This window comes from Lactuca sativa, chromosome 4 (genome assembly GCF_002870075.4).
Source record: "Lactuca sativa cultivar Salinas chromosome 4, Lsat_Salinas_v11, whole genome shotgun sequence".
Classification (NCBI taxonomy): Eukaryota; Viridiplantae; Streptophyta; class Magnoliopsida; order Asterales; family Asteraceae; genus Lactuca; species Lactuca sativa.
Window position 1 is genome coordinate 186,826,192 of NC_056626.2, and position 19,307 is coordinate 186,845,498.

A 19,307-nucleotide genomic window follows, 5' to 3' on the forward strand; every position below is an offset into this window, starting at 1 on the left:
ATACCATATACTAATTTACATATACGATACCTACACATATTGACTCACGGCCTCTTTGTTGATCTAACACAATAAAACACATAATGGATTTTAACATAAAGATGTTATGCCCTTTGGCCTTCAACATAAAGATGGTCGCCCTTTTGCCTTCAGCATAAAGTTGGTCCGCTCCTTGTCCTTCAGTATAAAGCTAGTCCACCCTCAACTCCCCACATAATATCAATACATATCTAGCATACAAAAGGTTCCACACAATAGGCAACTAAGCTAGTCTAGTAATCCTACATGACCACTATATCCTAACATATAGAGGATACATACTAGAGTATACAATATAGTGAGAAAAACTCACATGGACAAATTTTCAAACGATTAACAACTATCTGGGAAATCTAACTGGGTGGGTAATGCGTTTATCAAGCATTAACCTACAATACTATAACTTATTAATATCTATGACAATCTAGTAGAAGTTAAATCCTTTATTAATTCCAAATATACTTTAATGGCTATTAAATAAGGATCAACCAAGCATGACAGTTGGGAGACAGTACCATTTCAACATATATCATTTCTTAAAGTCCAATAACTAAGCTAATGTGACCATTCTGGACACCTCTCCCGTAGGTAGACCAATTAGCATATATAACTTGAATTAATGACTAATCTCATACTTATAGGTTCAGAATAACGACTATAAATCTAATTATAAGTTATCCTAGAAGCCTAGTAAGCATAGCTTAACTTACAAAGATTTCTAGTGAAAAACAAGTGACGTGCAGGTTCTCAATACCGAGAACTTCTATCCGCCCGACTCTCTATCTTAGAGCTATGTTAAAACGAGATTCCTCAAAATCCTGAAAATTTCAGAGGAATTCAGACTCAAAGAACCAGAGAGAGATGTGAGGGTTGGTGTTAGGAATGAAGGAGAATACAACAACTATTTATAGGGTTTTAAGGGGGCGCTTCAGACACATTGTCTTGGGCACGCCGCATGTGTGGTCGGTGGATGGCTTTTATGAAAATATGATACGTGTCAAATCCGCATGGTACCACATCGAACTTGTCGGTCGACTTCTAGAAGACGCTATGTGTCAACATGTAGCGATACCACATGTACGTGTCATGTCACCTGGTCGGTGGAGGAGTCCGAATCTTTTGCTGCCATGGGACGCACTCCGATGCTGCCACGTCACACTCATCAGGTATTTTCACAAATCTTTGAACGACCATTACTTTAACATACGAGCTCTGTTCTCAACGTTCTTTATATCCCCAAAATCAACTCGACATGATCTACAACTTTCCTTTAGGTCTCAACAACTAATTCTTACTCTAACTAAAATTCATATTTATACCAGTTTAGAATGTTAAAGTCCGTGCGAAATTCATAACTCCTTCATACGAACTTTGTTCTCAACTATCTTTATGTCGACGGGTTTTTATGTATGAGATCTTCAACTCTCGTTTAGATTGTTTCGGCTAACAATCAACCAATTTGAATTTCGATTTTAGTGTCCACATTGATGTGTTGAAACTTCGAAAAATCATAACTTCCTCATATGAAGTCAGATTTGGACATTCTTTATTTGCATGCTCTCGCTTTAATGAATACTATGAATTTTGTTTAGATTACTTAGGCTAATAAGTGATCCATCTCCAATTCTTATTTTACAACACGCTTTGCCATATAGGGTTGAACAGAAGACTTCGAAGAATCATAACTCCTTCATTAGAAGTCAGATTTAAGCGTTCCATATATCTAAGGAAATCGTATTCACGTCTACTACACGTTTATAATGATTAATTTTGCTAAAATCAATATATATCTACTACAAATTTTATAAACAAATAGTTTTTATATTGAATTCTACTATTAGTGTGAAAACGGGGAATTACATTTATGAGGTTATGCCTTAGAAACAACAAAACATACATTAAACCTCATTCCAATGAAGTAGGTTGCTAAGATACCCTCTAAAATGTGGAGTGGGAAACCTCCCTCTATTACACATTTGAAAGTTTGGGATTGCGAAGTTGACATCCGTTGCAAGACTAATGATAAACTAGAGCCAAGATAAGAGAAATGTCACTTTATGGGATATCCATAAATGTATTTTGGATACTTGTTCTACAAGGTTTCTAAGAACAAGATGTTCGTTGATGGGATATGCTTCTTCCTTGATAGGGAGCTAATGTCCAATGAATCTAGTGGGAGTCCAATAGATCTTGAAGAAATTCATGAGTCAAACAAAAAAGAACTTGTAGTTGAGACTAGCACTCAACCCGAGGTAGAACAAACCGTTAAGGAAATTAACATAACTCAAACTCCTTCTCTTCGTAGATCCAATGTAATTCGTCTTCCTCCTAAGTTCAATTGTTTTGATATTACCATAGAAAGAGATGTACTAATTGGTTATCGTACATTGGCTGGTATGTATGAGCCATCCAACTATAATGAAGTAATAACAGACCCAAATGATGCTTAATGAAAGAAGAGCATAAAGAGTGAGATTCAATCCATGTATGACAACAAAGTTTGGAATTTGGTTGAGCCTACACCTATCCTTAAAATCGTTGGATATAGGTGATCTTCAAGAAGAAGGTCGAGATTGATGAGAATGTGCACACATTCAAGGATAGGTTGGTTGCAAAGGGTTATACTCAAACTCAATAAATTAATCATGAGGAAACCGTCTCACTAGTAGCAAAGATCAAGTATATTATGATACTACTTGCCATAGCCACCTTTTATGAATATGAAGTGTGGCAAATGGATGTAAAAAGCACTCCCCTTAACAGAAAACTCACAAAGGATGCGTATATGGCACAACCAGAGGGTTTGATAGATCCTAAGTATTCGAATAAAGTGTGTAAGCTTGTGAGGTCCATCTATGGACTTAAACAAGCATCTTCCAACTGAAATCTTTGCTTTCATGAAAAGGTTAAAGAGTTTGGATTTTCTCGAAGTGAAGATGAGTCTCATGTGCATTCAAAGCTCGTAGGAGTATTGTATTCTTCCTGGTGTTGTATGCCGATGATATATTCTTTATAGGATGTAACGACCCAAATTTCCTAATAAAATTTTCTTTTTTAAATAACCAAAACCTTTTTATAAAATATGAAATCTCAGTGACAATTGTTTTCAAAATTCATAACATCAACATTTTATTTCAAATATCAGAGGGTCCTCATATAAAACATTGGAGAGTGCACGCCACGCCATCAAACATTGCCTTTGCCCTTAGGCTCAGAAGTACCTGAAACAATCAACAAACTGTAAGCTAATGCTTAGTGAGTTACCCAAAGCATACCCCACATAATCCACATAATCACATAAGTCATATCAATCCCATAAACAACATAATCCATGCAAATAAACCTATTATGATGCCCTGGAATCCCTCCAAGGTCTTACTCCGAGTTCCATGGGAACCCCTACATGGTCTTAGCCCAATGCCTTTAGAACCCCCGAGGTCTTGACTAGAGATGCCAAGGAAATCCTCCAAGGTCTTAAACCCTAGTGCCTCGGGACCCCCCTAGGTCTTTACTTAGGATACCTTGGAAACCCTCCAAGGTCTTACACCTAAGTGCCTCGGGAACCCCCCGAGGTCTTTCATGCCAATATCACAAAACAACTAGCATACCACATAACATGTAACCAACTAGTATAACATATAGCACCACATCACTAGTGTATTTGTAACATCCAAAACTTCAGAAGTATATTTTAGGGGCTCATGTGTAAATTAAGGAGTCTACTCGGCGAGTAGGTATGCCTACTCGTCGAGTCGGAGCAGGTGTTGGCCACATGTTAAGTGACCAACTCGCCGAGTCAGCGGCTGGACTCGATGAGTTGGTGCTGGGAAGAGAAAACCCTAATTTTAGGGTTTACACCCTATTTAAAGGACCTCAAGTCCTTACCTCAGCCCCCTTATCACCCCTTGACGTCCAAAGCAGCCCTAACCGATCCACCCCCCCCCCCATTTTGAGTGTGTGAAGGAGGGAAAGTGTGTTTTGAAGCAACTACAAGAAGAAGGCTTAGAGTTTAAGAAGGTTATAGAGAAGCTGGTGGATTCGATTTCTCTGCTCAGTGGCATCAGTTTGAAGGTAACAAGTCGTTACCTTGACGTTGTTACATCTAGATCTATTCATGGATGAGATTTGGGGCCACTTTGCATGTTTAGAATCCATTTCGAGTTTTGGGTCTAGATCCGAGGTTGCAACTTCAGATCTAGACTTGTCTTGGTCCATGAAATCATAAAGTATCATCCCTTTAGCTTGTTTGTGAGCATTCTTGTCATGAACCTTCTCCCTAGCTTGTATTGAGCCAAATCACCTTGCATACACGTAAAGTTTACACCTTTATGTGAGAAGCATGCCCTAGAAGATTGGATCTACAATTTGGAATAATTGGTTAGCTAAGAATCGCTGGATTATGGATTAGGGCGAAGAAACTCGGTGATTTGGGCAGCCCGACTCGGCGAGTCACATTAGGGTTACAAGTCTTGAGTTGCAATTCAACTCGGCGAGTCTGGGAGATGACTCGGCGAGTCTTCTGGGATTTCCCCGACTTTTGGACACATTTTAACTCGACAAGTTTCCTGGAGACTCGGTGAGTCAACGAGGGTTTCATGACTCTGTGAGTTTTGGAAGAACTCGACGAGTCAGTATAGTGCACTTGACGAGTAAGGTCAACATGGGCTGTTGACTTTGACTTTTACCAAGGGTTGACCGTTTTGACTTTTGAGGATAATTGGTAAGCGGGTATTTATGATTGGATCACTGATGGTTATAGGTGTTGGAGTTTAGGGCAGTGTTTCCGGAGCGTGATTTCATGGTTTAGTCCGGAAGTGCAAGGTGAATTATCCTCACTATATCGACAGGGTCTATGGCACCAAGGTCGGCCCTTTAGGGATTGTATTTGGGTTATTGCATGTTATGCTTACTGATTTATATCATGGTAGTTAGGATGGTGATATGCTATGCTTTAGTGACCGGTTAGGTCGATATCCCGGTTATAGGATTGTTGCTATGCTTTATGATCTGTTAGATCGGTTTGACTGTTATATGTATACATGCTAGTGTTATATGATATCTATGTGCACATGATTGTCATGGTTTTAGGATGATGCTATGTTAGTGACCGGTTACGTCGGTATCCTGGTTAGGATGTTATGCTATATGATATGCTAGATCGGTTTGTTCGTCTATGGACTGTTATGTGATTATCTGTTATATGTGCACATGGTTGTTTGTTTGGGGGTTGGGTTGAGGCGGGTCCTGCTTCGTGCTGTAGGCCAACATACCCAAGGCGGACCGGATAGACTGCGAGCCTAGGAGGGCACCTAATCAGGTCGAAGGCACGGCGAGTGGTCCAGATACGCTGAAGGCCCCAAGAGGGCGGTCTAGTCATATTGTAGACTCAGAGACCAAGTGGACTGAATGCCCCGTGCGGGTGGACCAGTCACATTGTAGACTCAAGATGCATCGTTGTTCTGTATATGTTGATATGATATGATTGTGGTTATATGAGGTTGGTATTGTGGGGGTAACTCACTAAGCTTTCAGGCTTACAATTTCAGTTTATTGTTTCAGGTTCAGCAGAAGGCCGCGGGTAGTCAAAGGCATGACCGTACACTTCCTCGATTGACGATTTTTATTTCTGGGAACTCTGATGTGTAAACTATTTTGAAAACAAATTGTAATAATTGAATGGTTTCAAATGATTTAAAAAGTTTTAAATTGGCTTGAATTTTATGCGTGTTACAAGTTGGTATAAGAGCCTTGGTTTGAGTGAATTGGAGGAACATTCGTGTGAATCCAGTCTCAAATCAAGGAAAGATTTTCAAAATGATTTTAAAAAAAATGGTTTTCAAAATAAGTAAAAGAGGATGCGAAGTGTACAATCTGTCAGAGCCAGTAAGTAGACCCCAAAATACGATATGGTTATTTGATTATGTAATATGTTAGAACATCATGCTAGTACTAGGCTAGGGATCTTCAGGAATTGCATGATTGAATTGCATGATTACATGATGCCTGTTAGCCTAAGGTTTTCCTTATATGAGATTGACATCGTTATTGTAGTTACTTGTCTATGCATCACAACTGTATATAATTAAGATCTTATAGCCTGAGAATGTTTGATCTGGCCTTATGTTCTGTTCTTATTGATTAGGGATTAGGGTAGGATTGGATATTCAAAAGTCTATAGGGTCCATCGTTATGTATGGCTAGCATACACTAGTGCTGCAGGGGTTGGTGGAAGTTTCATGGATGGGTGGGTAGTGAGAGGCCGGGAGGCCAGTTATGAGATATTTAGCATTTCTCTATGAGTGAGGACTTATCGCTCGATATGTATGTGTGTATTGTAGGGTGTTGTGGTGATACGTGAGACAAATATGGGTAGGTGTGGAAGGTAGTATGGGCTCGTACTACTGAAAGCACAGGACCTATACGCGTATCAAGGAAATCACAACCCCTAGGGTTTTGGTTGGGAGTCTATTCCCTGTTATGGTATGGATTATTTGATACGTCTTGAGACCGGATCCAGGTTAGGATCGGGAGCGGGTAGCCAAGATAGGCTAGCATCTTTAGGGGATCGTGTTAGTGAGATCATCCGGGAGTAGGTGATCAAGATTGTCCGAGCGTAGTTTCCGGAGATATCGGGTCTATTAAGACCGCCATGGTTGAGTATTTCGACGAGCGCTATGTAGCCATTGCCGAGACGGTTGCCGCGGCAGTTTTAACAACTGTAACGACGACAGGGAGAGGAGTTGGTCGAGCTTTCCAGTACCGGAACTTGTTATTGGTGCATATTCTAATGAGCAAAGGGCTGCAATTATTTGGGATCAGGAAGATGAACTATACTCGTTATATTTCCGCGGGTTGAACGGGAGAGGCTAGCATGTGGATTTCTAGTTTTGAGGCTCGATGGTTTTGCTCGAAGCCGGAATGTGAGTCTCAGGGACACCAGAAATGAGTGATGGTTATGTTTAGCTAGGGGTTTTGCAGCTGGAAGTGGAATGGTTAATTGATGGATTGGATTGTCGTTTTGTAGGGAAAGGATTATGCCCTCTCAGTTTTTTTGAGCTCGAAGGAGTGAGCAGGATTGTGACCCAGGGCCAGGTTGTCTTCCAGCTTGGGGTTAGTTGGTTGCAGAGGTTGGCAACATTATTTCAGTGCCGATGAGCGTAGGTGGGTCAACATGGCATAAGTAAGTGTGGAGTCCAGTTTTCTTTAGATCTGTTGCATCAGACGGTAAGGATTGATTGTACGATCTATTATACTTTTGGGATTGTAAATTATGTCTTGGGAGTAGTTGTAGCCCGATTTAGGGCAAAGGTTGTTTCAGCTGTGGACGTTTGAGCTGGTAAGTGAGTCAGGGTGCGAACCTTGAAAAGAATGATTCAAGAGCCCGAGAGCGGGAAGTTTATTGAAACACCTTTAGAAAAAGGGGTATTATGTGGGAAGTCTGCGGACAGAGTTTCACAGCATTGTAAGGATTCAGTGGTCTTAGCAACCGTTCGTGATTGACGGACGAAAACGCCAATGGAAGTGGTTCGTTGCCGAGGTATTAGTTGGAGCATTTATATTTTGGTCTTCAGGACATGAGTGTGGGGTCATTCAAGCATTAGTGGCCGCCGGTTTCTCTGGGATTCAGGAAGTGTCATTTGGTTCTTAGAAGTGTGTGATCAATTGGGTCTATTTAGTAATGGAGCACTAGTAGGAAAGAGTTGGTTGTCATCGGATCGATCGTTGGGAAGTGAGAAGGATTGAGAATCCTCCAATTTTCATGTATTATGAAGGCTTAGTCAAATCTAAGTGGGGGAGTGTTACCCTGAGATGCGGAAGTGGGAGAGGTTTTGAAACAGAGATAAGTTTCATAACCCGACATGGAGAATGGAGGCCCTAGTGCTTGCTTCGTTTGAGGGTTGTGTTGATTGGGGGTCCGGTAAAACTCCCCCAACATAAGAAACACGTCTTCTGGGTGATTGTTAGAAGAAGTTGGGGAACCAGGTTGGAGTTCTAGTCAAGAATCGAGCTCAGTTCGAGTATTTGGTCGAGGGCATGCTCGACTTTGAGGGTTTTTGGATTGAATGTTTGAGGGTTTTGTTAGCTGCTAGGGCTCAGCAGTGCATTCAGTGCGGGAGTGCTGGTTATTTAGCATATGTGGTAGAGACGCGGGTCAGGGAACAGACCACAAATTTTTGAGAGGGTGGACGATCGAAATGAGGCCTAAGTTTAGTCTGGGGATATGGTCCACAAAGTAGATCAGGAGTTTAAAGCCCGAAGTGGGTGAGAACAGGATGCATGGGAGAGAGCATCAGGAAGGGGGTCCAGGGAGATGCTCAACAGTTTAGAGAGGTCCGGATAGACTGAAGGCCAGTGCGGCATACCAGTCAGACCGAAGGCTCGGAGAATGGTCCAGACAGGCTGAAGGCCTAGAGAGGCGGTCCAGACATGCTGAAGGTTCTGAGAGTGGTCCAGATAGACTGAAGGCCTAGTATGGTGGTCCAGTCATGCTGAAGACTCTGTATATGTTTGTAGATCTATGTTCGGGTATTGAGTAGGCTGCTATGCTTTATCAATCAGTAGGTCTGTCCCCAAGTATTGAACATGCTGCTGGAGTAGGCTGAGGACTCCGGTGTATTATGGTTGATCAGAAATGTTATTAGTGGTCGGACGGAGTTCAAAGGATCTTGGTGATCTCATCAGTTCGGAGTGTCTCAAAGGTTTCATCTTCTTGGATCGGGTAATACTCCAATTAAGGACTGAGTGTGGATCCGAATGCGTATTCGTCAGTTTTGGGCAGGTATGGGATTAGAATACCCTGTCATTCAGGTTTTGGGAACCGGGTTAGAAATTTTCGTAGTCATTTATGGAATTTGGACAGGGTTGAGGCGGTCCTGCTCTATGCGGTAGGCCAAGATACCCGGTGCGGCCCGACTGGAAGTCGTAGGCATGGAGGCTCAAAGGGAGCGGTAGGGTTGAGGCGGTAGGCCAACAAACCCTGAAAATTTCAGCTCGATAGTTGAATTGATTAGACATGATTGGTATTCCAACCAGAAGAGGTGGTAGGGGATAGATATGAGTGGCATACTGGTTGGCCGGTAGTGGGAGGCATGTAGGCAGACAAGTTGGGACCAAGGAGGTTTCGACTTCGCTTAAGAAATGTCATACGGTAGCAGGAAGAGTTGAAGTGGGTTTATGACTCGGGATTCATGTGTGGTAGTATTTTCTATATAGTTATGTTGTATGTTGATGAGAGGAGCGTCGATTAGGCCCTTCGAGTGGCGGAGGAAAGTGGATATCTGCAAGGTCGGAGTGTTGGGCAACTGAAGTGATGACAGTAGTGTCGATCGGTCATCGGGAGCATTCCAGTCATGAGTTGAGGGTCGGGGAGGGCATATTAGGCTCATGATGTGGGCTCAAAGGCAATCTAGACCTATGCTGAGGACTGTGTAAGGGTATTCCAGTCATAGGCTGTGGGCATAGAGATTGTGTTGGTTATGTTTGTTATAGGAGCGCGTTCGGGTTGGATGTATTGTTGAAGATTCAGGGGAGTTGCACTCGGTTGTGATGAATCTGAGGATGGTGGATGAGATGCAAGGATAGATCCTTGGATCTCCGATTGTGAACATACTCAAGTTATGTTCATGGAGGTATTCCAACCCGGGGGTTGATTGGGCCAAACATGTGAGGGATACGAGGGTATTCCCTCCTAGGGTTGATTGGAGCCGTCGTAGGCTTGCCTGGTATTCCAGCCCGAGGCTGTTTGGGCCATGCATGAGTGTTCGTATTTATTAGTGGATTGATTATGTATGATATTCTGAGAGTTGAAGGATGCATCATCATGTCAGCGCGGAAAGGGACTAGATTCAGGAAGGGGACAGGATGAGTTTCCAATATTGCAAGTAACTCGGGTTATCGCCAGTTTTGGAAAAGGGAAGATAGATTAGTACTGTGAGAGAGACCAGTAAATTATAGTAGTATCTAACTTTCGAAAGTCACGGAAGTGTGTTCATGAAAGGAAGGTGGTAGTACCATCGGGTGATACTTAGATTGATGTGTGCTAATATTAAGGAGAATAGGCTGGTGGTCGGCTTGGAGCGCTGGGCAGGGATCCTGCACAGGAAGGAGTTGTCGTAGAAAAGATGTGGTGGTAGTGTCTGAAGAGACCTGAGTTGGCTGGGTGGTCGGAGGCTACAATGCAGGAGTGTCATCCTAAAAATCGTGTACTGCAGCAGGCTTCGAGGAAGAAGCCTAATTTAAGTGCAGGAGAGTTGTAACATCCCAAACTTTAGAAGTATATTTTAGGAGCTTATATGTAAATTAAGGAGTCTACTCGGCGAGTAGGTATGCCTACTCGTCGAGTCGGAGCGGGTGTTGGCCATGTGTTAAGTGACCAACTCGCCGACTCGGCGGCTGGACTTGACGAGTTGGTGTTGGGAAGAGAAAATCTTAATTTTAGGATTTGCACCCTATTTAAAGGACCTTAAGTCCTTACCTCAGCCCCCTTATCACCCCTTGACGTCCAGAAGCAGCCTTAACCGATCCACAACCCTCCCCCCATTTTGAGTGTTTGAAGGAGGGAAAGTGTGTTTTGAAGCAACTACAAGAAGAAGGCTCGGAGTTTAAGAAGGTCATAGAGAAGCTGGTGGATTCAATTTCTCTGCTCAGTGGCATCAGTTTGAAGGTAACAAGTCGTTACCTTGCCCTTGTTACATCTAGATCTATTCATGGATGAGATTTGGGGCCACTTAGCATGTTTAGAATCCATTTCGAGTTTTGGGTCTAGATCTGAGGTTGCAACTTCAGATCTAGACTTGTCTTGGTCCATGAAATCATAAAGTATCATCCCTTTAGCTTGTTTGTGAGCATTCTTGTCGTGAACCTTCTCCCTATCTTGTATTGAGCCAAATCACCTTGCATACACGTAAAGTTTGCACCTTTATGTGAGAAGCATGCCCAAGAAGGTTGGATCTACAATTTGGAACAATTGGTTAGCTAAGAATTGTTGGATTATGGATTAGGGCGAAGAAACTCAGCGAGTCGGGCCGCCCGACTCGGCGAGTCACATGAGGGTTACGAGTCTTGAGTTACGACTCAACTCGGCGAGTCTTCTGGGGTTTCCCCAACTTTTGGACACGTTTGAACTCGACAAGTTGCCTGGAAACTCAATGAGTCAACGAGGGTTTCATGACTCTGTGAGTTTTGGAAGAACTCAACGAGTCAGTATGGTGCACTCGACGAGTCAGGTCAACATGGGCTGTTGACTTTGACTTTAACCAAGGGTTAACCGTTTTGAATTTTGAGGATAATTGGTAAGCGGGTATTTATGATTGGATCACTGATGGTTATAGGTGTTGGAGTTTGGGGCAGTGTTTCGGGAGCATGATTTCGTGGTTCAGTCCGACACTTGAAAGTGAGTTATCCTCACTATATCGACACGGTTAAAGGCACCAAGGCCGACCCTTTATGCATTGTATTTGGATTATTGCATGTTATGCTTACTGATTTACATCCTGGTAGTTAGGATGGTGATATGCTATGCTTTAGTGACCTAGTTGGGTCGATATCCTGGTTATAGGATTGTTGATATGCTTTATGATCTGTTAGATCGGTTTGACTGTTATATGTATACACACTAGTGTTATATGATATCTATGTATACATGATTGTCATCGTTTTAGGATGATGCTATGTTAGTGACCGGTTAGGTCAGTATCCTGGTTAGGATGTTGCTATGCTATATGCTCTGCTAGATCGGTTTGTTCATCTATGGACTATTATGTGATTATCTGTTATATGTGCACATGGTTGTTTGTTTGGGGGTTGGGTTTAGGTGGGTCCTCATTCGTGCTGTAGGCCAACATAACCAGGGCGGACCGGATAGACTACGGGCCCAGGAGGGCACCTAGTCAGGCCGAAGGCCCGACGAGCGGTCCGGATAGGCTGAAGGCCCCGAGAGGGCGGTCCAATAATATTGTAGACTAAGAGAGTGGACCAAGTGGATTGAAGGCCCAGTACGGGCGGATCAGTCACACTGTAGACTCGAGATGCATCGATGTTCTGTATATGTTGATATGATATGATTATGGGTATATGATGTTAGTATTTTGAGGGTAACTCACTAAGCTTTCGGGCTTACAGTTCCAGTTTATTGTTTCATGTTCAACGGATGGCCGCGGGTTGGCGAAGGCGTGACCGTACACTTCCTCGATTGACAATTATGATTTCTAGGAACTCTGATGTATAAATTATTTTGAAAACAAATTGTAATAATTGAATGATTTCAAATGATTTAAAAAGTTTTAAATTGGCTCGAATTTTATGGGTGTTATAATATCACATATCACAAAATGGGTCAGCTTTGGTGCCTTCGACCCGTTGGTATGTGAGGAGACTCACCTATATTTGCTAAATCTGAAAGCTACTCTCCTAACAATCTGCGACCACCCGTGTTGAACAATAATACGATTAACCCAAGGTTAGGGTTGAATATAATCCAATTAAAGAACCCAAGCCCCAACCCCTTTCACAATGGTCCAAAAGTCTCTCTTTGATAATGGGCCCAAAGTCCATGTCTAAAATCATTAATGGGACTAATGGCCCAATAAAGCCCAACCATAGCAACCATGGCTTAAAATAGATAAATTGGCCCATTAACTCCAAACATGACCAGGACCAATGACTGATTAAGGCCCAAAGGGCTTACAATCCCAAAACGAGTCCAAGCCCATCTGAGTGCATACAACTTGCATACCACCCTTGTACGCACAACGTACTGAGTCAGTCAGTTGTACGCAATAGGTACACTAAATTATGCCCAATGTACAAACATATTAATCACCTACTTCCATTAAGTTCTTAATACTTGATGTTCTAATGTCCAATATGATATATGAGTTCATTAAGACGTACTAGGGCATAAAGTTGGAAACTTTATGACCTTGCATGCTATATGGGACTTCAAAACCTCATTCTTCACATTAGGACTTCATATAAAGCTTCAAACTCATGCATAGAGTCTAGATACCCTTCAAGCTAGCACCTTTATGCATATAGCATGCTCACAAATCTCAGATCTAACCATTTTAGTCTCTGGAGTTGCTCAACTCTCAAGAGAATGTCCAAAAACCAACTAAAGGGACAATATGGAAAACCCTAGCTAGATCTAATGAATAATATGGCAAGATCAAGACTTTATATCTCCAGAAGCTCTTCAAGGTGATCTAGATGCAAATTTTTGGAACACAATGCCACTCCTCATCTTTCTCGCTAACTTCTTCTTCTCAAATAAGCTCCAAAATGGCCACTAACACACTTGTATGCTCCACAATCACACTCTGAACGGAAAACTGAGGTAATGGGATGAAATGAGGCTCAAGAGGTGGATTAGGGTTTAGTCCCAATGACTTAAGGATGCTTAAATAGGTGTCAAGTCCGAAAATTAGGGTTTTGGTCCTCTGTCGTGTATGCCCCGCGTACGCAATACTCCTCCGCGATCCTTCCTCCACAGTACACTAAGCGTACCCTTAGGTACGCCTAATGTATAAAAGGGACCATTTTTGCCAATTAAATTATTTAAAAGGGTTAAAAAGCTTTACATGATTTGGAGTGTTACATAGGAAACAATATCCCAACATTTCATAGTGTAAAGAGTTGGTTTGGGAAATGTATCGCTACGAAGGACCTAGGAGATGCAAATAGTATTTTAGGTATAAGGATCTATATGGATAGATCAAGATGTCTAATAGGACTTAGATAAAGTAGTTACCTAGATAAGATCTTGAAGATGTCCAAGATGAAAGATTCCAAGAAAGGGTTTCTACCCATGCAACATGGCATAAAACTAAGTATAGAATAATGTCCTAGTACTGGTGATGAACTGCTGGACAAAACGATTCGAGTCCCATAAACATCTTCTATAACATCGATCATGTATAACATGATATGTACTAGACCTGATATCTCATATCCTTTGAGTATTGTGACTTGATATTAGGACAACCCTGGTGATAGTCATTGGACAACCGTAAATAATATCCTTAAGTATTTGAGGAGAAAAAAAATGATATGTTCTTGGTATATGGAGGTGCAGAAGAGTTATGAGTAACAAGCTATATATATATATATATATATATATATATATATATGTGTGTGTGTGTGTGTGTGTGTGTATGTGTGTGTGTGTGCAAGTTTCCAGAATGATAGATATGACTCATGTTTACAGTCAGGATATGTGTTCAATATCAATGGAGGAGTGCTAACTTGGAAAAGCTCCAAGAAGAAGACAGTGACAAACTCTATGTGCGAGTCTGAGTATATACCATCTAGTGAAGCTGCAAAAGAGGCTTCATAGTTGCAAAATTTCATCGGTGATTGTGGTGTCGTTCCGAGCATCAAGGATCCCATGGTAATCTTTTGTGATAATGAGGGTGCAACCACATTGATGAAAGAACCTAAGGACCATGGGAAGTCGAGACATATAATGAGGAAATACCATTAGGTTTGAAAGTAAGTTGAGGATGAATACATCATCATGAATAAAGTGTCATTAGAGGAGAATTTAATTGATCCTTTCACCAAGCCATTATCAAGACCCAAGCATGATAATCATAGTAGGTCTATTAAAATGAGATTTTCTAGTGATATGGTGTAATAGTTTAGTTGTTAGTTTGATTATATTTTGAAACATATAATAGTATGAATTGTAACCAACTTGGTATTTATTTTGGGGAGACTTAATAAAAAGCTAGTGTTGCTGTAATTTTTGTGTTCGTTTACTGATGTGTTTCACTTTTGGATCTTTAGAACCCTTTTTACGAGAATTAATTTATTTAAACCTCCATAGTCAATCATACTCATGGAAGTAAGTAGTGATTTAAGACTATCATGAGTGTTAGTGGATTATCCATATAGATTGGACATAACATATAGATTGCACTAGCAATCATGAGTACTTAGTAGAATTTTAAGTATTAGAACAACCCATACTTAGAGATTACTTTATGGATTAAGTCACAAGTAATTCTAAAATGATAATATATTTTATTCTTTAAACCGAGATGCATATGGGGTTTTACTTTACAAATCTATTGTACATTGGTCTGCTCCAACACTATTTATAACTGACAGTAATACAGGGTATGTCCATATATGATATGGTGAGTAGAAAAACAACTTTGTAGTAAAAGTTTATTTGTTCCTTATGCTTTAATAGAAGAAGTAATATCTATAGGTCCCTCAATGATTTGGTGATGACATCTAATGTGCATGGTCGGTTCCTGACTGAAATTGATATCAATGCTCAATTTAGTAGTCAGATGTAATCGTCACAAATCTTTATCGGGAAACATAATCTTGAAAACTAAGATTGACCTTTTCAATGTATTAGGTTTATATATATATATATATATATATATATATATATATATATATATATATATATATATATATATATACATATATATATATATATATATATATATATATATATATATATATAGAGAGAGAGAAAGAGAGAGAGAGAACAAAGAAATAACTGATCACTTATCTAAGGACTAAATCTTGATTAGATCAAATTTTGGAAATTGCATTGGATATACACTCTCTGTTGATTATTAGGGAAGTACTGGACCACATACAGTTAATGACTTGTCCAAATAAGAGACTAATGGACTGAGTGTACAAGGTCATTAACTAATTAGTAATATGTCTAATAATAGTAAGGTCCTTTTGGGTTTCCCTCATAACCCAATTAATAAATAATGAATTAGGAGAAAATAATTTGTCAAATTATTATGAATTAATAAATTTATTGAAAATTATTTTAGAATTAATTAAATAGTTTTCAATTAGTTAAATGGTTTGAATATTGATTAATTCATTAGTAATTAATCGTAATATTCCGGATCCTTCCAAAATAGAGAAAAGGATCGATTTTATCTAGAGATAAAAAGATATGGACTAATTCAAATAAGGATAAAGATTATCCTTGGAAATTTGAATTAAACTTGAGACTATAAATAGACTACTAGGGGTCAAATCATAATAATCCTTTTTGCTTTCCAAAACCTTCCACATCACCCTCTCTCTCATATAGACAAAATCTATAACCCTCCTAGGTTTATTGTAGTTTTCAATTATACCATATCTCCTAAAGATTCTTGTGCTAGTTGGTGTTTTGGTTGTGACTCCACTAGAGGGATCCTGGTTTGGGTCCTTGTCATCTTTTACAATTATGGTTGTCACATGATCTCAATTGAGAAATCAAGTAGAACCAAAGGTTAGTAATATCTTATTTTAAACTAGATTGCTATTATATACTTAGGACGTATGTACACATATGCTTTATTAGTTTGATTTTGATGCACAAAACTAGTATGTATAGACTCTACAAATTCACAAAAAAGATGGAAAGGATGAAAATGGAGCATATTTAAATAAAATGGACAGTAGGATTGGATCGGGTAAAGAAATCAATGGGTGTTAGGAAATGGATATTTTAGTTAAAAGTTTTCTTTTTTCTGACACACCAGATACATTAAAAGTTTGCATGCTTTCCAAAGAACGATTAGCTAAATTTTTTTTGACACACCAGACACATTATCTATAGGATAATTATCAAATCTTCTAATTTTATATATTAAAATGGTACTAAGTGAGTAATAATTATTTTTTCGGAATAAAAATGATTAGAGTTAAATTCAATATTTCATATCTTATGGAAAACATTCCTTTGATAGATCAATAAGCATTAAAATTAATTTCAGTTATATAATTCAGTTTATTCCTAACTTGGGCAAGCAATCAACATAAACAATGATGTCACTGCCGACACGAACAAAAGAAATGTATGTAGATAAGCTTGATTGTTGATGGAGGTTTTATACTTGTAGATAAAGTACAGATAAGGATTGTTGATATGGAAAAGAGAAATAAAAAGAAATATTGATGACTATTGGTTGAATAAAGTCAATAAGTAATGATCAATACTGCTTGGCATAGTCTAGAGTACTGCAGAATGACAAAGGTCAACAAGCATTGTTCTAGATTGCTGAAGCAGACTCTACTTAAGAAGATCAAGTTCTGGATTCATCATTCTCGTCATATTTTTGATATCAATTATAATCATTTTCATCTAGATCTTTTATGAAAATATCTGCTATTTATTTAGTAGCTGGGACAAAAATAAGTTTGAATCCAGAACATTATATTAAAAAAAATGATACATGATGTTTATATGTTTCATCCTTGAGTGTTTAATTAGATTATGAGATTTAGCAATAGCACTTGATAAGTTAATAGATTGGTACTTGAATCATTCAATAGCCATTCTAACAACTATGAAGTCATCCGTAGATCTTGTGGGCAACAACTGGTTGTGATTATGTATTCTGATTCAAAAGGGGATAGATAAACATATATGTGTTTCTTTGAGGACCATCTAACAACTCTTCCATTCAAAAGTTGGCAACCTCCCAAAGTAATTTGTTGTAAAGTTTACATCCACCATGATAGACATCTGTAAAAATGTCAAAACCAAACACATTGTCAGTTGGGTACCAAATAATTAAGGTGTAAGACCTTAAAATTTCAAACCACATGTTTTTAGGTGTATTTGGTAATGATGTGTTGAAAAGTGATCTGACATGTTGGAAAATTGAAGGTTTTAGTAATGTGTTTATATACCCTTGTTCTTATTCAATGGCCATTAAAATTCTAGAGCGTTTTAGTAAAGGATTCTTATAATAAATTTGTAGTACACTTCGAGATGGTCGTGTCGATACAAAGTTTGTGAAAATTTGAGTTTGCTTGAAGAAGTCACAATCATGTAAGCAATTCGAGAACCCTAAATGATAGGAAAATTAGTCTATTGATATTTTATAAAGGTTACACGATCATGGAGAGATAAACATGATCGTGTTTCTAATCATGTTTCATGTTCAAAGAGTTTAAAAGTAATGTCCTAAAGTAGATTGTAATTTTGAGCCAAACCCCCTAAAATATGATCGTGTTTTTGAAAAACACGATCATGGGGTGATTGTGTTTTGCAATTGGTCAACCTAAAACAAGGTATAAACTCTTTTAAATGCCTCATTTATGCTGGAAATCAATTTTATATCGGTTTGGGTGGTTCTTGGTGTGACAACCGACTATTTTAGGTCAACAAAATTCAAGCAAGTCAACAAAAGTCAAAAAGTGAAAACAAAATACTTTACACCTTACTTTTAGGGTTCTCGGTTTGGGGAACCAAGAACCTTGAGATTTCGGTTACCAAGAACCGAAATCATCCCTTGACCGAAAACCTACTAGACCGAAATCTATCTAGACTGAAGAACTTAGTGTTCTCGTTTTCACTTGGACTGAAATCAAGGTGATCTCGGTTGGTGTTAGGTTGAAACCACATATGATTTCGGTGAGAATTAGAAGATTTCGGATGGAAAGGAGTTGACTTTGTGACTTGATGTTTCATATTTTCCAAAACCAAAAATATTATCCAGCATACATCGAAGCATTTACCCAACAGATAACAAAGGAAATATCCCATCACTTTTCCCACTTTAACTAGGGCCGAGATCACCCCATAACCCCCACCATTTCAATATTCTTTTCTGTTTACTCCAAATTCTCTCAAGGATCAAGTCCAAAGCTTCCAAGGGTTAATTCTTCAAGTTTATTCTTAGAGTTTTGGTAAGTTTTCTTGCTAATCTAGTGTTTTTACACACTTTCATGTTAGTTTCCTCTTATTTACACACATTATTATGTGATAGTATCATCTTCAAAGAGTTCATCAACCACATTCAAGTGTTTTAGGCTTGGAGATCTTCACAATCATCTGATTATCCAGCCCCAACCACACTCAAGGTGAGTTTATACCCCACATTTTCGAGTTTTTCATGTTTTAGGGGGTGGGGTACAAGTAAAATTTGGTATATCTCACAAATATTTGCATGTTTCATCTTTATGTTAAATATAAACCACTATTTGCATGAAATATGGTTATCACTAGTTTTTAGACAAATATTTGTGAAATATTAGTTTTGAAATGCAAAACTAACAAAAACAAAAAATAAACTATGTTATATAATCATAAGAAAAATATGATTACAAAACTACAAGGATTTTGAGACTTTTACCAACATATAGTTTTTCTAACAAAAAGGGTTACATTCTAGTTATTTCACCATTTTGTGGGAAACAATCCAAAAATATGATGTTTTAACCATACATTTTGAAACTAGACAAGATAATTACTATGTATCTATATAGATGATTGTATAAATTGTCTCAAC